General features: G+C 43.4%; 1 protein-coding gene across 2 annotated transcripts in view; it reads left to right on the top strand.

The window, feature by feature from the left end:
- Positions 1-20,664, top strand: part of RGS6 (regulator of G protein signaling 6) — a 515,154-nt gene that overhangs the window by 480,568 nt on the left and 13,922 nt on the right. The gene's annotated exons all lie outside the window — the stretch shown is intronic.

Below are 20,664 nucleotides of genomic sequence, written 5' to 3'. Positions count from 1 at the left end.
TAATTTCACATATATTGCTTTTGTGTTGGAATGCTGTATAGTGCTAATTCTGTTTGCTTACATAGGCCTGGATCTTTATGAAATGAAAGTAGATTATCCAGCTTTGAACAAATAGTTTCATACATTTTACATAATAAATTACTCTTTATTCTCTGTATATAGTAAAAGAACCTACATGTAGACTAAAATCAGGGTATATTGGTATGGATTTGGTACAGATACATATGCAGTTATTTATATTACTCATTTATACATGCATTTCTAGGCTTTGCTTATAAATAATGTGTTTTTGAGATATCTTAGTGTAACAGATTAATTTCACAGTATTGTGAGATTTGTATGAGAGATCCCATTTGTTGCTGCCAATATCATTGTGATTCAAGAATGCATTTGATGAATCTGTCAGGTTTGAACACCTTAAAGAAGCACTGCTCCCATCAACGTTTTTATCCTCTTAATATATTGCAGTCGTCATACTGTGGCCATATATAGTGGCCACAATATGAAAGTTTGGGCACCCCTGGTAAACATTACTGTTATTGTGAACAGTTTAGCAAGCTGAAGATGAAATTATCTCTAAAAGGCCTAAAATTAAAGATGACACATTTCCTTTGTATTTTAGGCAAAAAAAAATATACACTGCTCAAAAAAATAAAGGGAACACTCAAATAACACATCCTAGATCTGAATGAATGAAATATTCTCATTGAAAACTTTGTTCTGTACAAAGTTGAGTGTGCTGACAACAAAATCACACAAAAATCATCAATGGAAATCAAATTTATTAACCAATGGAGGCCTGGATTTGGAGTCACCCCCAAAATTAAAGTGGAAAAACACACTACAGGCTGATCCAACTTTGATGTAATGCCCTTAAAACAAGTCAAAATGAGGCTCAGTATTGTGTGTGGCCTCCACGTGCCTGTATGACCTCCCTACAATGCCTGGGCATGCTCCTGATGAGGTTGCGGATGGTCTCCTGTGGGATCTCCTCCCAGACATGGACTAAAGCATCTGCCAACTCCTGGACAGTCTGAGGTGCAACGTGACGTTGGTGGATAGAGCGAGACATGATGTCCCAGATGTGCTCAATCGGATTCAGGTCTGGGGAACGGGTGGGCCAGTCCATAGCTTCAATGCCTTCACCTTGCAGGAACTGCTGACACACTCCAGCCACATGAGGTCTGGCATTGTCCTGCATTAGGAGGAACCCAGGGCCAATCCCACAAGGGGTCTGAGGATCTCATCTCGGTACCTAATGGCAGTCAGGCTACCTCTGGCGAGCACATGGAGGGCTGTGCGGCGCCCCAAAGAAATGCCACCCCACACCATTACTGACCCACTGCCAAACCGGTCATGCTAAAGGATGTTGCAGGCAGCAGATAGCTTTCCACGGCCTCTCCAGACTCTGTCACGTCTGTCAAATGTGCTCAGTGTGAACCTGCTTTCATTTGTGAAGAGCACAGGGCGCCAGTGGCGATTTTGCCAATCCTGATATTCTGTAGCAAATGCCAAGTGTCCTGCACGGTGTTGGGCTGTGAGCACAAACCCCATCTGAGGACGTCGGGCCCTCATACCACCCTCATGGAGTCTGTTTCTAACCGTTTGTGCAGACACATGCAAATTTGTGGCCTGCTGGAGATCATTTTGCAGGGCTCTGGCAGTGCTCCTCCTGTTCCTCCTTGCACAAAGGCGGAGGTAGCGGTCCTTCTGCTGGATTGTTGTCCTCCTACGGCCCCCTCCACGTCTCCTGGTGTACTGGCCTATCTCCTGGTAGCGCCTCCAGCCTCTGGACACTACACTGACAGACACAGCAAATCTTCTTGCCTCAGCACACATTGATGTGCCATCCTGGATGAGCTGCACTACCTGAGCAACTTCTGTGGGTTGTAGAGTCTGTCTCATGCTACCACGAGTGTGAAAGCACATCCAACATTCAGAAGTGACCAAAACATCAGCCAGAAAGCATTGATACTGAGATGTGGTCTGTGGTCCCCACCTGCAGAACCACTCCTTTATTGAGGGTGTCTTAATAATTGCCAATAATTTCCATCTATTGTTTATTCCACTTGCACAACAGCTTGTGAAATTGATTGTCAATCAGTGTTGCTTCCTAAGTGGACAGTTTGATTTAACAGAAGTCTGATTTACTTGGAGTTATATTCGTTGTTTAAGTGTTCCCTTTATTTTTTTGAGCAGTATATATATATATATATATATATATCTGTAAAAAGAAAACTGACCAGCACATCCTAAATGTGAACAGGTGCAAGCTGCTAAAAAGAAAGCGCAGCAGCACTCCATTATGGCCAAGATGCATAAAGACAATAAAACCATTTGATTTAAACTATGTTATTACTCAATGAGCTTTACTTACAAAAAATGGAGGTTCTTAGCGCATAAATTGGCCAATTCATGTGTGCCCATCAACCGCTGCAAGGTGACCTCCCATCTGATGGGTACTACTCTGTCTACTTGAGTAATAACATAGTTTAAATCAAATGTTTTTATTGTCTTTATGTATCTTGGCCATAATGGAGTGCTGCTGCGCTTTCTTTTATATATATATATATATATATATATATATATATATATATATATATATATAATTATATACACAGGGTGGTCCAAAAGTAGGTGGACAAAAAGTGTAATAAGGTTATGAAGGGGAAGATTTATCAAACATGGTGTAAAGTGAAACTGGCTCAGTTGCCCTTAGCAACCAACCAGATTCCACTTTTCATTCCTCACAGACTCTTTGGAAAATGAAAGGTGGAATCTGATTGGTTGCTAAGGGCAACTGAGCCAGTTTCACAGATCTAGTTTTCACAGATAGATCTCCCCCAAATCTGTTTTCTTGTCAGATAATTCAGATAACACATAAAGGCTAATAGTTTAAATACAGATCAAAGAAAATGGATTTTAACAGAGTATTGAAAATCTCAAAATGCTGAAACTGTTAGAGCAAATTGGGTTGAAACATTTGGTACTCAAGCCCCAAAGAGACAAACCATTTACCGCATTTGTGACAAATTCAATGCCACTGGCTCAATCCTTAATGCTCCAAAAACTGGTCGACCCAAAACAGTCTGTACAGAAGATAATAAACAACTTGTTGCTGAAACATTTTTTCAGAGTCCAAAAAAGTCCACCAGAAGAGCCTCTTTGGAATTGGGAATTTCACGAGCTTCTATCATGTGAATCCCGAAATCTATTGGGTGGAAAGCTTATCGTCCACGTCTAATTCATGGTTTATTGGAGTATAATCCAGACAGGCGGCTGCAATTTAGTGTTTGATAAATCTCCCCTGTTACGGGTCCGGGTGGTGGAACCTCTGTGCTGTGGTGCAAGGAGGGTCCCAGAGGGGCGTGACTAAGTATTAACCCGGACCGACCCTGGTCGTACGGCGGCTAACGACTCCGTGACCAGGGAGGGACCGAGCAGAGGGACCAGGTGCTACTCTGGGGACGACCTTGTAAGAGAGCAGGTGACTCCCACGGGTCAGATGACTGGGACTGACCGGTATAGCAGATGACACAGCTGGCAGGCTGACGAGTGGTCCTGGAGGATGGACTGGTAGACACGGCAGGTGACGGGCGGGAGCCTCCGGGTAGGCTGTCAGGTGGTCACGTCAAGTGACAGGCAGAAGTTTCTAGATGGACGGTCTGGAAACAGGCAGGTAACAGGCGAGCGCTCCCAGGTGAGCGGGCTGACCGACACGGAAGGTAACAGGCTGGTAACAGGCAAGCGCTCCCAGGTGAGCAGGCTGACAGACATGGAAGGTAGCAGGCGGGTGCTCCCAAGTGAGCGGGCTAACAGACACGGCAGGTAACAGGTGGGTGCTCCCAGGTGAGCGGGCTGACAGACACGGCAGGTAACAGGCAGGTAACAGGCGAGCTCTCCCAGGTGAGCGGGCTGACAGACATGGCAGGTAACAGGCGAGTGCTCCCAGGTGAGCGGGCTGACGGACACAGCAGGTAACAGGCAGGTAACAGGCGAGCGCTCCCAGGTGAGCGGGCTGGCAGACTCGGCAGGTAACGGGCAGATAACAGGCTGGCAGGCAGGACGAGAAGTCAGGCTAGCAGCAGAACCTGAGGGCTGAAGCAGAGATAAGTAACACTGTGCAACAACTTTGCTCGGGCACCTCCATTTTGGAGGAGGTGCCCTATATATGGGAGGACCCTCGGCTATTGGCCGGGGACCCCTTAGGACGGCGCGCGCGGCCTCTTTAAGAGGGGGGGAGCGCGCGCGCCCTAAGCACAGTGCCCGGGGGACTGCGCGCGCCGACAGCAGGAAGAGAAGGAGAGCGGGGAGAGAGGAGGTGAGAGGGACGGCGTCTCTGCCTGGCAGGAGGCAGAGACGCCAATGCTACATACCCCTTCATAACCTTATTACACTTTCTGTCCACCTACTTTCGGACCACCCTGTATGTATGTGTATATATATATATATATATATATATATATATATATATATATACATACACAGTGGTGGCCAAAAGTATTGGCACCCCTGCAATTCTGTCAGATAATACTCAGTTTCTTCCTGAAAATGATTGCAATCACAAATTCTTTGGTATTATTATCTTCAATGAAAAAAACACAAAAAGAATTGTCCTAAAGCCAAATTGGATATAATTCCTCACCAAACCTAAAAAAGGGGGTGGACAAAAGTATTGGCACTGTTTGAAAAATCATGTGATGCTTCTCTAATTCGTGTAATTAACAGCACCTGTAACTTACCTGTGGCACCTAACAGGTGTTGGCACTAACTAAATCACACTTGCAGCCAGTTAACATGGATTAAAGTTGACTCAACCTCTGTCCTGTGTCCTTGTGTGTACCACATTGAGCATGGAGAAAAGAAAGAAGACCAAAAAAATGTCTGAGGACTTGAGAAACCAAATTGTGAGGAAGCATGAGCAATCTCAAGGCTACAAGTCCATCTCCAAAGACCTGAATGTTCCTGTCTGTGTCTTCCGTGCGCAGTGTCATCAAGAAGTTTAAAGCCCATGGCACTGTGGCTAACCTCCCTAGATGTGGACGGAAAAGAAAAATTGACGAGAGATTTCAACGCAAGATTGTGCTGATGGTGGATAAAGAACCTCGACTAACATCCAAACAAGTTTAAGCTGCCCTGCAGTCCGAGGGTACAACAGTGTCGACCCGTACTATCCGTCGGCGTCTGAATGAAAAGGGACTGTATGGTAGGATACCCAGGAAGACCCCACTTCTTACCCCGAGACATAAAAAAGCCAGGCTGGAGTTTGCCAAAACTTACCTGAGAAAGCCTAAAACGTTTTGGAAGAATGTTCTCTGGTCAGATGAGACAAAAGTAGAGCTTTTTGGGAAAAAGCATCAACATAGAGTGTACAGGAAAAAAAAAGAGGCATTCAAAGAAAAGAACACGGTCCCTACAGTCAAACATGGCAGAGGTTCCCTGATGTTTTGGGGTTGCTTTGCTGCCTCTGGCACTGGACTTCTTGACCGTGTGCATGGCATTATGAAGTCTGAAGACTACCAACAAATTTTGCAGCATAATGTAGGGCCCAGTGTGAGAAAGCTGGGTCTCCCTCAGAGGTCATGGGTCTTCCAGCAGGACAATGACCCAAAACACACTTCCAAAAGCACTATAAAATGGTTTGAGAGAAAGCACTGGAGACTTCTAAGGTGGCCAGCAATGAGTCCAGACCTGAATCCCATAGAACACCTGTGGAGAGATCTCAAAATGGCAGTTTGGAGAAGGCACCCTTCAAATATCAGGGACCTGGAGCAGTTTGCCAAAGAAGAATGGTCTACAATTCCAGCAGAGCATTGTAAGAAACTCATTGATGGTTACCGGAAGCGGTTGTTCGCAGTTATTTTGGCTAAAGGTTGTGCAACCAAGTATTAGGCTGAGGGTGCCGATACTTTTGTCCGGCCCATTTTTGGAGTTTTGTGTGAAATGATCAATGATTTGATTTTTGCTTCATTCTCTTTTGTGTTTTTTCCTTGCAAGCAAATTAAATGAAGATAATGATACCAAAGAATTTGTGATTGCATTCATTTTCAGGAAGAAACTGAGTATTATCTGACAGAATTGCAGGGGTGCCAATACTTTTGGCCACCACTATATATATATATATATATATATATATATATATATATATATATATATATATACATACACATATACACACACACACACACACACACACATATATATATATACAGTGCCTACAAGTAGTATTCAACCCCCTGCAGATTTAGCTGGTTTGATAAGATGCAAATAAGTTAGAGCCTTCAAACTGCAAACGAGAGTAGGTTTTATGAACAGAAGCATAAATCTTACAAACCAAAAAAAGTTATGTTGCTCAGTTGAATTTTATTAATTTTTAAACATAAAAGTGTGGGTCAATTATTATTCAACCCCTATGTTTAATATTTTGTGGAATAACCCTTGTTTGCAATTACAGCTAATAATCGTCTTTTATAAGACCTGATCAGGCCGGCACAGGTCTGTGGAGTTATCTTGGCCCACTCCTCCATGCAGATCTTCTCCAAGTTATCTAGGTTCTTTGGGTGTCTCATGTGGACTTTATTCTTGAGCTCCTTCCACAAGTTTTCAATTGGGTTAAGGTCAGGAGACTGACTAGGCCACTCCAACACCTTGACTTTTTCCCTCTTGAACCAGGCCTTGGGTTTCTTGGCTGTGTGCTTTGGGTCGTTGTCTTGTTGGAAGATGAAATTACGACCCATCTTAAGATCCTTGATGGAGGAGCGGAGGTTCTTGGCCATATATATATATACAGTGCCTACAAGTAGTATTCAACCCCCTGCAGATTTAGCTGGTTGACACATGCGGAATTAACTTGGCATTGTGACATTTGTACTGTAGATCAGCCTGGAAGTGGGAAATGCACTGCAGCAAATTTTGTTTTGTTTTTTTGTTTTTGTTTTTTTTTAAAAACGTTAAAAGTTAATTCAGAGTGTCATTTATTATTCAACCCCTCAAACCACAAGAATTCTGTTTGGTCCCCCTAAAGTATTAAGAAGTAGTTCAGGCACCAAGAATAATGAGCTTCACATGTGTGGATTAAAGATCTCTTTTGCCAGCCTTTTCTGACTATTTAAGACCCTCCCCAAACTTGTGAACAGCACTCAGACATGGTCAACCTGGGAAAGACAAAGGAGCATTCCAAGGCCATCAGAAACAAGATCGTGGAGGGTCACAAGGCTGGCAAGGGGTACAAAACCCTTTCCAAGGAGTTGGGCCTACCTGTCTCCACTGTTGGGAGCATCATCCGTAAGTGGAAGGCTTATGGAACTACTGTTAGCCTTCCACGGCCTGGACAGCCTTTGAAAGTGTCCTCCCGTGCCGAGGCCAGGCTTGTCCAAAGAGTCAAGGCTAACCCAAGGACAACAAGGAAGGAGCTCCGGGAAGATCTCATGGCAGTGGGGACATTGGTTTCAGTCAATACCATAAGTAACGTACTCCACCGCAATGGTCTCCGTTCCAGATGAGCCTGTAAGGTACCTTTACTTTCAAAGCGTCATGTCAAGGCTCGTCTACAGTTTGCTCATGATCACTTGGAGGACTCTGAGACAGACTGGTTCAAGGTTCTATGGTCTGATGAGACCAAGATCGAGATCTTTGGTGCCAACCACACACGTGATGTTTGGAGACTGGATGGCACTGCATACGACCCCAAGAATACCATCCCTACAGTCAAGCATGGTGGTGGCAGCATCATGCTGTGGGGCTGTTTCTCTGCCAAGGGGCCTGGCCATCTGGTCCGCATCCATGGGAAGATGGATAGCACGGCCTACCTGGAGATTTTGGCCAAGAACCTCCGCTCCTCCATCAAGGATCTTAAGATGGGTCGTAATTTCATCTTCCAACAAGACAACGACCCAAAGCACACAGCCAAGAAAACCAAGGCCTGGTTCAAGAGGGAAAAAGTCAAGGTGTTGGAGTGGCCTAGTCAGTCTCCTGACCTTAACCCAATTGAAAACTTGTGGAAGGAGCTCAAGAATAAAGTCCACATGAGACACCCAAAGAACCTAGATAACTTGGAGAAGATCTGCATGGAGGAGTGGGCCAAGATAACTCCACAGACCTGTGCCGGCCTGATCAGGTCTTATAAAAGACAATTATTAGCTGTAATTGCAAACAAGGGTTATTCCACAAAATATTAAACATAGGGGTTGAATAATAATTGACCCACACTTTTATGTTTAAAATTTAATAAAATTCAACTGAGCAACATAACTTTTTGGTTTGTAAGATTTATGCTTCTGTTCATAAAACCTACTCTCGTTTGCAGTTTGAAGGCTCTAACTTATTTGCATCTTATCAAACCAGCTAAATCTGCAGGGGGCTGAATACTACTTGTAGGCACTGTATGTAAAAATTAATATATATATATATATATATATATATATATATATATATATATATATATATACATACATACACACACACACATACTGCTCAAAAAATAAAGATTGTCAAAAATTAAGAGACCACTGCAAAATTTTCAGTTTCTCTGATTTTTCTCTTTATAGGTATATTTTTGAGTAAAATGTACATTGTTATTTTATTCTATAAACTACTGGCAACATGTCTCCGAAATTCAAAGCTAAAAATTTTGTATTTATTTGCAGCAAATGATAAAGCGTCAAAATACTAAAAAAGAAACCGTGCTTTCAGACCTCAAATTACTCATGTTTTAACTCAGAAACAGTTCAGAAATCAATATTTGGTGGACTAACCATGATTTTTAATCACAGCTTTCATGCGTCTTGGCATGCTTTCCACCAGTCTTTCCATGCTTTCCAATAGAAAACTGTTCAGTGGTCTCTTAATTTTTTCCAAAGCTGTGTGTGTGTGTGTGTGTGTGTGTGTGTGTATGTGTGTGTATATATATATATATATATATATATATATACACACACACAGTACAGGCCAAAAGTTTGGACACACCTTCTCATTTAAAGATTTTTCTGTCTTTTCATAACTATGAAAATTGTACATTCACACTGAAGGCATCAAAACTATGAATTAACACGTGGAATTATATACTTAACAAAAAAGTGTGAAACAACTGAAAATATGTCTTATATTCTAGGTTCTTCAAAGTAGCCACCTTTTGCTTTGATGACTGCTTTGCACACTCTTGGCATTCTCTTGATGAGCTTTAAGAGGTAGTCACCGGAAATGGTCTTATGGTAGATTTGGATATTGATACGCCTACCTCCTGGAGAGTGTTGTTCACTTGGTTGGCTGTTGTGAAGGGGTTTCTCTTCACCATGGAGATTATTCTGCGATCATCCACCACTGTTGTCTTCCGTGGGCGCCCAGGCCTTTTTGCATTGATGAGTTCACCAGTGCTTTCTTTCTTTCTCAGGATATACCAAACTGTAGATTTTGCCACTCCTAATATTGTAGCAATTTCTCGGATGGGTTTTTTCTGTTTTTGCAGCTTAAGGTTGGCTTGTTTCACCTGCATGGAAAGCTCCTTTGACCGCATGTTTACTTCACAGCAAAACCTTCCAAATGCAAGCACCACACCTCAAATCAACTCCAGGCCTTTTATCTGCTTAATTGAGAATAACATAACGAAGGGATTGCTCACACCTGTCCATGAAATAGCCTTGGAGTCAATTGTCCAATTACTTTTGGACAGGGTGGCACATGTTAAGGAGCTGAATCTCCTAAACCCTTCATCCAATTTTAATGTGGATACCCACAAATGAAAGCTGAAAGTCTGAACTTCAACTGCATCTGAATTGTTTTGTTTAAAATTCATTGTGGTAATGTCTAGAACCAAAATTAGAAAAATGTTGTCTCTGTCCAAATATATATGGACCTAATTGTAGTTACAGAAGGATGTATCGCCCAACTTTTAAAGACAAAGAGAGGGACATGTATTGCAGCATTTAGAAAGTTATTTCGCCCCTATTGAAGCCTCTTAGTGTCCCCACCCACTACGATAAACCTTTCATGGCTGTCCTTAAGTATTATGCTAACAAATATGCCCCCTAAACACAATATGATACCCCGCACAATGAATCTCTCCACATGCAGTTTGATGCCCCCACATCCAGGGATGGACTGGGACTGTAATTCCGCCCCGGCTTTTGAAAGCACGCAGTTCCATGCTGGCTCCATCCCCTTCCCCAAATTGGTGTCTCTACTACTGATATTACCATGCCTGTAGGAAATTAAGATTTACTGCAAGACTTACATTTCCAATAATACCGTTATATAAGATTTAATAATTCTGCAAAAATTATAATACAATATAACAGACAAATACCACCAGACCATAACCAAATATTAGCAGCATATACAGTAGTGATAATACCACCATACTGACAATTAACTAAAACCACTGTGCTATGACTGATATTACCACCATACAGTGACCAAATAATGGTAATATCAGTTTTACAGAAGTGCTCTACAGAACGTATATATGTATACTGTACAGCTTCTCACCAGTGATGTTCTCTATGATCGTAGTCATTCATTTTCTCTTTACTTGTCCATACGGCCCAGACTGCCATGACCTCTTCTTCCATCCATAACTCGTCCCTGCAAAATTTAACACAGAGACCACTTCAGCTTACTGCTTTTCCAGGAGCCTCTTCACATTCCCCCAGCTCTACACACACCATATAGTACTATTAACAGTGCCCTAGACAGTGATAATGCCCTGTCTGTGCTTTGCAAAGTATTAGTTCCCTCCTGCTGTGTCCCTTACAATAACTGTGTGTGCACCACTATTTGCCCCTACACAGTAAACATATTCTATCTGTATTTCCTCATAATAATAATGCTTCCTTACACAGCCCCCTACACAGAATTATGGTTCCCCCATAGCATGATGTTGGGCACCACTGCAGGCACACAGTATTGATGCTTAGCTCTGCACCTTACACAGTATGATTGTCACCACTTCCCCCACACGGTATGATGGTTACTACGTTCCCCACACAGTAAAATTCTCAGTACTGCCCACCACACAGTATGTTGGTCACTACTGCCCCCCACAGTATGATGGTCCCCTCACAGCATGATGGTCTCAAAGGCCCCACACAGTCTGATGGTTCCCCCCACAGTCTCTCACACAGTATGATGGTTCCCCACAGTCCTTCATGTAGCATGATGGTTCCCCATGGCCCCCATATAGTATGATGGTTCCCCACAGCTCCCATATAGTATGATGGTTCCCCACAGCTCCCATATAGTATGATGGTCCCCCACAGCCCCCATATAGTATGATGGTCCCCCAGAGCCCCCATATAGTATGATGGTCCCCCACAACCCCCATATAGTATGATGGTCCCCCACAACCCCAATACAGTATGGTGACCCCCCCCCAACAGCCCAATATAGTATTATTGTCCCCCACAGGCCCAATACATTATGTTCTCCCCCCCTGCCCTATACAGTTTGATGGTCCCCCACCGCCCCAATACATTATGTTCCCCCCCCCGCCCTATACAGTATGATGGTCCCCCACAGCCCCAATACAGTATGATGATCCCCCACAGCCCCAATACAGTATGGTGATCCCCATAGCTCCATATAGTATGAAGATCCACCACAGCCAAATATAGTATGATGGTCCCCCTCTCAGCCCCAATACAGTATTAAGGTCCCCCACAGCCCCATATAGTATGATGATCCCCCACAGCCAAATATAGCATGATGGTCCCCCACAACCCCAATACAGTATGGTGATCCCCCCCACAGCCCAATACAGTATGATTGATTGTCCCCCACAGGCCCAATACATTATATTCTCCCCCCCTGCCTTTTACAGTATGATTGTCCCCACAGGCCCAATACATTATGTTCTCCCCCTGACCTATACAGTATGATAGTCCACCACAGCCCCAATACAGTATGATGATCCCCCACAGCCCCAATACAGTATGGTGATCCTAATAGCTCCATATAGTATGAAGATCCACCACAGCCAAATATAGTATGATGGTCCCCCACAACCCCAATACAGTATGGTGATCCCCCCACAGCTCAATAGAGTATGATTGTCCCCCACAGGCCCAATACAGTATGGTGATCCCCACAGCTCCATATATTATGAAGATCCACCACAGCCAAATGATGGTCCCCCTCACAGCCCCAATACAGTATTAAAGTCCCCCACAGCCCCATATTGTATGGTGGTCCCTCACAGCCAAATATAGCATGATGGTCCCCATCACAGCCAAATATAGCATGATGGTCCCCATCACAGCCCCAATACAGTATGATGGTCTCCCAAAGCCCTAATACGGTATGGTGGTCACCCATAGCCCCAATATAGTATGATGGTCCACCTCATAGCCCCAATACTGTATCATGGTTTCCCACAGCCCTATATAGTATGATAGTTCACATCAAATCCCCAATACAGCTTGATGATCACCACAGCCCCTTATAGAATGATGGTCCACCTTGCAGCCAAATATAGTATGATGTTCACCCACAGCTTCAATACAGTATGATGTTAGCCCACAGCCCCCATATAGTATGATGTTCTCCCACAGGCCCCATATAGTATGATGTTCTCCCACAGGCCCCAATATAGTATGATGTTCCTCGGAGCACCCATATAGTATGATGGTCCCCCACAGCCCCCATATAATATGATGGTCCCCCACCGCCCCAATACATTGTTCTCCCCCCCCCCCTGCCCTATACAGTATGATGGTCCCCCACAGCTCAATAGAGTATGATTGTCCCCCACAGGCCCAATACAGTATGGTGATCCCCACAGCTCCATATATTATGAAGATCCACCACAGCCAAATGATGGTCCCCCTCACAGCCCCAATACAGTATTAAAGTCCCCCACAGCCCCATATTGTATGGTGGTCCCTCACAGCCAAATATAGCATGATGGTCCCCATCACAGCCCCAATACAGTATGATGGTCTCCCAAAGCCCTAATACGGTATGGTGGTCACCCATAGCCCCAATATAGTATGATGGTCCACCTCATAGCCCCAATACTTTATCATGGTTTCCCAAAGCCCCATATAGTATGATAGTTCACATCAAATCCCCAATACAGCTTGATGATCACCACAGCCCCTTATAGAATGATGGTCCACCTTGCAGCCAAATATAGTATGATGTTCACCCACAGCTTCAATACAGTATGATGTTAGCCCACAGCCCCCATATAGTATGATGTTCTCCCACAGGCCCCATATAGTATGATGTTCTCCCACAGGCCCCAATATAGTATGATGTTCCTCAGAGCACCCATATAGTATGATGGTCCCCCACAGCCCCCATATAATATGATGGTACCCCACAGCCCCAATACAGTATGATGGTCTCTCACAGGCCCAATACAGTATAATGGTCCCCTGCAGCCCCATATAGTATGATAGCCCCCCTTATAGCTCCAATACAGTATGATGGTCCCTCACAGCCCCCATATAGTATCATGGTTCCTATGCAGCAACAACTCAATGTGATTGCCCACAGCCAACAAAAAAAATCTGTCTCCTCTTCTATTCTGTCTTGCAGTAGACCCAGGTGGCACAATGCAGTGACTGATATAATCGCGCCAACTAAAAAAGTGACGGAGTATGTGTGCTCCGCTACAGCTGTTAACAGTATCGTCGTCCTGAGGACGCCAATAATGTTAACAGTGTCACAATTGAATTGATGTGGCCCATCTGTATTGTGAGATTGGTCCTATGGCTAGTCCGGCCCTGCCAACAGCCCTTCACACAGTTTAATGGCCCCCAGCATAGCCCTCCTCACAGCATAATGGCCCCCAGCATAGCCTGCTAAACAGCATAATGGCCTCCAGTATAGCCTTCTACACAGTATAATGTTTGTAACACTGTCGCCTACACAGTGTTATGGCCCTCACACAGTTCACCACACAGTAAAATGGCCCCCACACAGCCCTCCACGCAGTACGAGGCCCCCACAGCCCTCCATACAGTATAGTGGCTCTTACACAGTATAGTGGCCCCCATAAAGCCCTTCACACAGTATGAGGCTCCCACACAGCCCTCCACAATGTACAATGTCGCCATGGCCTCCACACAGTATAATGACCCTACTCCTCATTCCACACATTATAATGGACTCCACACAGTATGAGACCACCACAGCACTCCACACAGTACAAGGCCCCCACAGCCCTCCACACAATATAATGCCCCACACTCAGTATTTTGGCCCCCTCACAGCCATCCACACAGTATAATGGCCTCCACACAGTATCATAGCCCTCCTACAGCCCCCATACACAGTATAATGATCCTAAAACAGTTCTCCGCACAATATAATAGCCCTTACACAGTATAATGACCCATACACAGCACTGCACACAGTATAATGGCCTGCACAAAGACTTTCACATAATATAAGGCCCCCACCGCTTTCCACACAATATGAGGTCACTTACAGTCTTCTACACTGTATAACGGCCTCCACACAGTATAATGGCCCCTATGCAGGCCTCCACACAGTATAATGGCCCCCAAACAGTCGTCCACATAGTGTAATAGCCTCCAAACACATCAGTATATAACACAAACATCACTATGTAACACACATCAGTTAAGAACACATACCATAATATATAATACACAAAATAATATATAAGATGCATATTAGTATAAACACACTATAGTATTTAACACACACATTAGTGTGTAACACACTCACATCGGTATGCAATACACATGTTAGTATTTAACACATCAGTATAGAACAGACACATCAGTGTATAACCTACATCAGCATAGCACACACATATCAATATTTAAGACACATACTAATATAAGGCTGTGTACCCACTATGCATTTTTTAAGCTTTTCCGCAGTGGCAATTCCGCTGCAGAAACGCTTAAAAAACGCTTGGGAGAAGATCTGCTATGTTCCCCAATGATAATCCGCATGTGCTGTGCACATGCTGCACAAATTTCCGCTGCGGATTATCATTGCGGAAAAATCCGCAGCACTACCAATTATTTTGCATAATCATTGCGTTTTTGCCGCCATTGACTTGCATTGAATCGCATAATATCCGCATGACTACATGTGCACATGCGGATATTAAGCGATTCAATGTGCTTATGGTACCCGGGTTTGGAGAAGAGGAGACTCTCCTCCAGACCCGGGTACCATAGTACCTGTAAAAGAAAAAAAAAAGAATTAAAATAAAAAATAAATATTATACTTACCTTCTGATGGCCCCCGGTCTCATAATCCGATGTATCCGATGTGTCTGGTCTCCCCGGCAGCTCGCGATGGTCTAAAAGGACCTGCCATGACGTCATTTAGTCATGGCTGGTCCTTTTACACAACCGTGAGACACCGGGGAGACCGGACGCATCGGATAAGGAGACCGGGGCCATCAGAAGGTAAGTATAATATTTATTTTTTACCATTCTTTTACGGTCACACTATATAAATCCATGCCGGTTGCATGGATTTATATAGTGTGACCAAGTTGTCAAGCACTTTTCCAAGTGATGCTAAAAAACGCTTCACATACGCTTGTCCCTGGCAGGAAAAACGCATGTAGAATCCGTATGCGCTTTTTCTGCCACTAAGATGCAGAAACGCTCAGGAAAAATCCGGAGCATTTCTGCATCGTGGGCACTTAGCCTAAGACTTTCTTACATCAATATACAACCCCAGGCAAAAATTATGGAATCACCGGGCTCGAAGGATGTTCATTCAGTTGCTTAATGTTGTTGAAAAAAAGCAGATCACAGACATGGCACAAAACTAAAGTCATTTCAAATGGCAACTTTATGGCTTTAGGAAACACTAAAAGAAATCAAGATAAAAAACGTGGTACTCAGTAAGGGTATTTTTTTTCAGACCAAGCAGAGGGAAAAAATTATGGAATCACTAAATTCTGAGGGAAAAAATATGGAATCACCCTGTAAATTTTCATTTCCAAAACTAACACCTGCATCAAATTAGATCTGCTCGTTAGTCTGCATCTAAAAAGGAGTGATCACACCTTGGAGAGCTGTTGCACCAAGTGGACTGACAAATCATGGCTCCAACATGAGAGATGTCAATTGAAACAAAGGAGAGGATTATCAAACTCTTAAAAGAAGGTAAATCATCACACAATGTTACAAAAGATGTTGGTTGTTCACAGTCAGCTGTGTTTAAAATCTGGACCAAATATAAATAACATGGGAAGGTTGTTAAAGGCAAACATACTGGTAGACCAAGGAAGACATCAAAGCGTCAAGACCGGAAACTTAAAGCAATATGTCTCCAAAACAGGAAATGCACAACAAAACAAATGAGGAACGAATGGGAGGAAACTGGAGTCAGTCTGTGACTGAACTGTAAGAAACCGCCAAAAGGAAATGGGATTTACATACAGAAAAGCTAAACAAAAGCCATCATTAACAACTAAACAGAAAAAAACAAGGTTATAATGGGCTAAGGAAAAGCAATCGTGGACTGTGGATGACTGGACAAAAGTCATATTCAGTGATGAATCGCAAATCTGCATTGGGCAAGGGGATGATGCTGGAACTTTTGTTTGGTGCCGTTCCAATGAGATTTATAAAGATGACTGCATGAAGAGAACATGCAAATTTCCACAGTTATTGATGATATGTGGCTGCATGTCAGGTAAAGGCACTGGGGAGATGGCTGTCATTACATCTTCAATAAATGGCCAAGTTTACATTGATATTTTGGACAGTTTTCTTATCCCATCAATTGAAAGGATGTTTGGGGATGATGACATCATTTTTCAAGATGATAATGCATCCTGCCATAGAGCAAAAACTGTGAAAACATTCCTTGAAAGAAAACACATAAGGTCAATGTCATGGCCTGCAAATAGTCTGGATCTCAATCCAATTGAAAATCTCTGATGGAAGTTGAAGAAAATGGTCCATGATAAGGCTCCAACCTGCAAAGCTGATCTGGCAACAGCAATCAGAGAAAGTTGGAGCCAGATTAATGAAGAGTACTGTTTGTCAATCATTAAGTCCATGCCTCAGAGACTGCAAGCTGTTATTAAAGCCAGAGGTGGTGCAACAAAATACTAGTGATGTATTGGAGTGTTCTTTTGTGTGTTTGTTTTTCATGATTCCATAATTTTTTCCTCAGAATTTAGTGATTACATAATTTTTTCCCTCTGCTTGGTCTGAAAAAATTACCCTTACTAAGTGCCACATTTTTTATCTTGATTTCTTTTAGTGTTTCTTAACGCCATAAAGCTGCCATTTGAAATGACTTTAGTTTTGTACCATGTCTGTGATCTGCTTTTTTTCAACAACATTAAACAACTGAACGAACATCCTCTGAGCCCGGTGATTCCATCATTTTTGCCAGGGGTTGTATAACACAGAAATCATTATAACACACATCAGTATACAGTGGGTACGGAAAGTATTCAAGCCCCTTTAAATTTTTCACTCTTTGTTTCATTGCAGCCATTTGGTAAATTCTAAAAAGTTCATTTTTTTCTCATTAACCCCTTAATAACATCTGACGTACTAATACGCGTCTGTGCCCTGGGACTTAAGAGCCAGACCCGTATTAGTACGTCATCGCGATCGCGCGCGCACACAGGCTGTGCGGGCGCGATCGCCGCCGGGTGTCAGCTGATTGTCACAGCTGACACCCGGTACTATGTGCAGGGAGCGGTCACGCACCGCTCCCAGCACATTAACCCCCGCGATGCTGCGATCGAAGTCGATCGCGGCATTGCGGGGGCAAGGGGAGGTGATCGGCGATACTCACCTCCTCTTCCGGCTTCCAGCGCAGTCTGCAAAGGCTTCCCGGGTGTTGCCATGACGACCCGATGTCGTCATGACAACATCCGGGTCACCAGAGAGCAGGAAGATTGCTTGGACATGCGCAGTGCATCTCCAAGCAATCTTCACACTGTGCACTTCTGACAGCCTTCATGGCATAGGGATGGTGCTCCATTCCTGTGCCATGCAGGCGATCAGAAAAAAAAAGTGAAAGTCCCAGAGTGGGACAAAGTAATAAAGTGGATAAACTGTGTGAAAGTGGAAAAAAAAAAAAAAAAATGTGCAAAAATATTATAAAAAAATAAAAAAAAATAATACACCAAAAATAAAAATATAATGTACCCATCAATAAATATTATTATAAAAAAAATAAAAAAAAAACAATAAAAGTACACATATTTGGTATCGCCGCGTCCGGAACAACCTGACCTATAAAACTGTCCCACTAGTTAACCCCTTCAGTGAACACGGTAAAAAAAAAAAAAAAAAAAAACAAGCAAAAAACAAGCAAAAAACAATGCTTTATCACCATACCCCCAAACAAAAAGTGGAATAACACGCGATCAAAAAGACGCATATAAATAAAAATGATACCGCTGAAAACGTCATCTCGTCCCGCAAAAAACAAGCTGCCATATAGCTCCATCAGCCGAAAAATAAAAAAGTTATAGCTCTCAGAATAAAGTGATACTAAAAAATATTTTTTTCTATAAAATAGCTTTTATTGTGTATAAGCGCCAAAACATAGAAAAATGATACAAATGTGGTACCGCTGTAAACATACTGACCCGAAGAGTAGAGCTGCCTCATCAATTTTACCACACGCGGAACAGAATAAAAAAAAAAAAACAATTCCTGAATTGTTGGTTTTTGTTTATTCTGCCTCCCAAAAATCGGAATAGAAAGCGATCAAAAAATGTCACGTGCCTGAAAATGGCACCAATAACAACGTCAAGTCATCCCGCAAAAAACGAGCCGTCACATGACTGTCTGCCAAAATCTGGAAAAATTATAGCTCTCAAAATATGGCGATGCAAAAACTAGATTTTACAAAAAATGCGTCTTTTAGTGTGTGACAGCTGTCAGTCATAAAAACCCCATATGATTCTGGCATTGCTGTAATCACACCGACCCGAAGAATAAAGTCGTCTAATCACTTATACCGCACAAGGAACGGCGTCAAAAATAAACTCTTGGGTTAGGATTGGGCTAGGGTTAGGGCTGGGTTTGGGGCTAGGGTTGTGCTGGGGCTAGGGTTGTGCTAGGGTTAGGGCTGGGGTTGGGATTTTTTTCAAAAGTAAGAAAAAAAGATGACGATATGGCGACTAGTGTTGAGAGCAAGTGCTCGCTACTTGAGTTTGCATCGGGTGCTCTGGTATGCATTGAGTATCGTGGGTATTTGAGTGACATGCTCGAGTCTCTGCCCCATATGCTTCGCGGCCAAAAAACTTTACGGGGATTGCCTGCCATGCACGAGCGATCCCCGCATGTTTTTTTTTGGGTATCTAATAACCGTGAAACATGCGGAGCAGGGACTCGAGCATGTCACTCGAGCACACGCTGTACATGGTGCATACCTGAGTACCCGATGCAAACTCAAGTAGCGAGCACTTGCGCTCAAGAATAATGACAACTTATTCAATATGATGACCTAATGTAAACAAATAATGTGCCGTACCTCTGGGTTCAAAATGTTCACTATACACCTTAATAAAATCCTTGAGGGGTATAGTTTCCAAAATGGGGACACTTGTGGGGGAGCTCCACTGTTTAGGCACATCACGGGCTCTCCAAACGCGACATGGTGTCCGCTAACAAATTGAATGGAAAATCGGCTCAAATTGTTAGCGGACGCCATGTTGCGTTTGGAGAGCCCCTGTGTGCCCAAACATTGGAGCTCCCCCACAAGTGACCCCATTTTGGAAACTAGACCCCCCAAGGCACCTATCTAGATGCATAGTGAGCACTTAGAACCCCCAGGTGCTTCACAAATTGATTCGTAAAAATGAAAAAGTGAAAATAAAACACTTTTTCATTTTTATGAATCAATTTGTGAAGCACCTGGGGTTCCAAGTGCTCACTATGCATCTAGATAGGTGCCTTGGGGGGTCTAGTTTCCAAAATGGGGTCACTTGTGGGGGAGCTCCAATGTTTGGGCACACAGGGACTCTCTAAATGCAACATGGTATCCGCTAACAAATTGAATGGAAAATCGGCTCAAATTGTTAGCGGACACCACATTGCGTTTGGAGAGCCCCTCTGTGCCCAAACTTTGGAGCTCCCCCACAAGTGACCCCATTTTGGAAACTAGACCCCCCAAGGCACCTTTGTAGATGCATAGTGAGCACTTGGAACCCCCAGGTGCTTCACAAATTGATTCGTAAAAATGAAAAAGTGAAAAAAAAAACACTTTTTCATTTTTATGAATCAATTTGTGAAGCACCTGGGGTTCCAAGTGCTCACTATGAATCTAGATAGGTGCCTTGGGGGGTCTAGTTTCCAAAATGGGGTCACTTGTGGGGGAGCGCCAATGTTTGGGCACACAGGGACTCTCCAAATGCAACATGATATCCGCTAACAAATTGTCGGCTCAAATTGTTAGCGGATATCATGCTGCATTTGGAGAGTCCCTGTGTGCCCAAACTTTGGAGCTCCTCCACAAGTGACCCCATTTTGGAAACTAGACCCCCCAAGGCACCTATCTAGATGCATAGTGAGCACTTGGAACCCCAGGTGCTTCACAAATTGATTCATAAAAATGAAAAAGTGTTTTTTTTTTTCACTTTTTCATTATTACGAATCAATTTGTGAAGCACCTGGGGGTTCCAAGTGCTCACTATGCATCTAGAAAGGTGCCTTGGGGGGTCTAGTTTCCAAAATGGGGTCACTTGTGGGG

This window comes from Phyllobates terribilis, unplaced genomic scaffold (assembly GCF_046119375.1).
Source record: "Phyllobates terribilis strain yellow unplaced genomic scaffold, ASM4611937v1 Scaffold_7__3_contigs__length_470593459, whole genome shotgun sequence".
Classification (NCBI taxonomy): domain Eukaryota; kingdom Metazoa; phylum Chordata; class Amphibia; order Anura; family Dendrobatidae; genus Phyllobates; species Phyllobates terribilis.
This window is presented reverse-complemented; position numbering and strand designations above follow the sequence as displayed.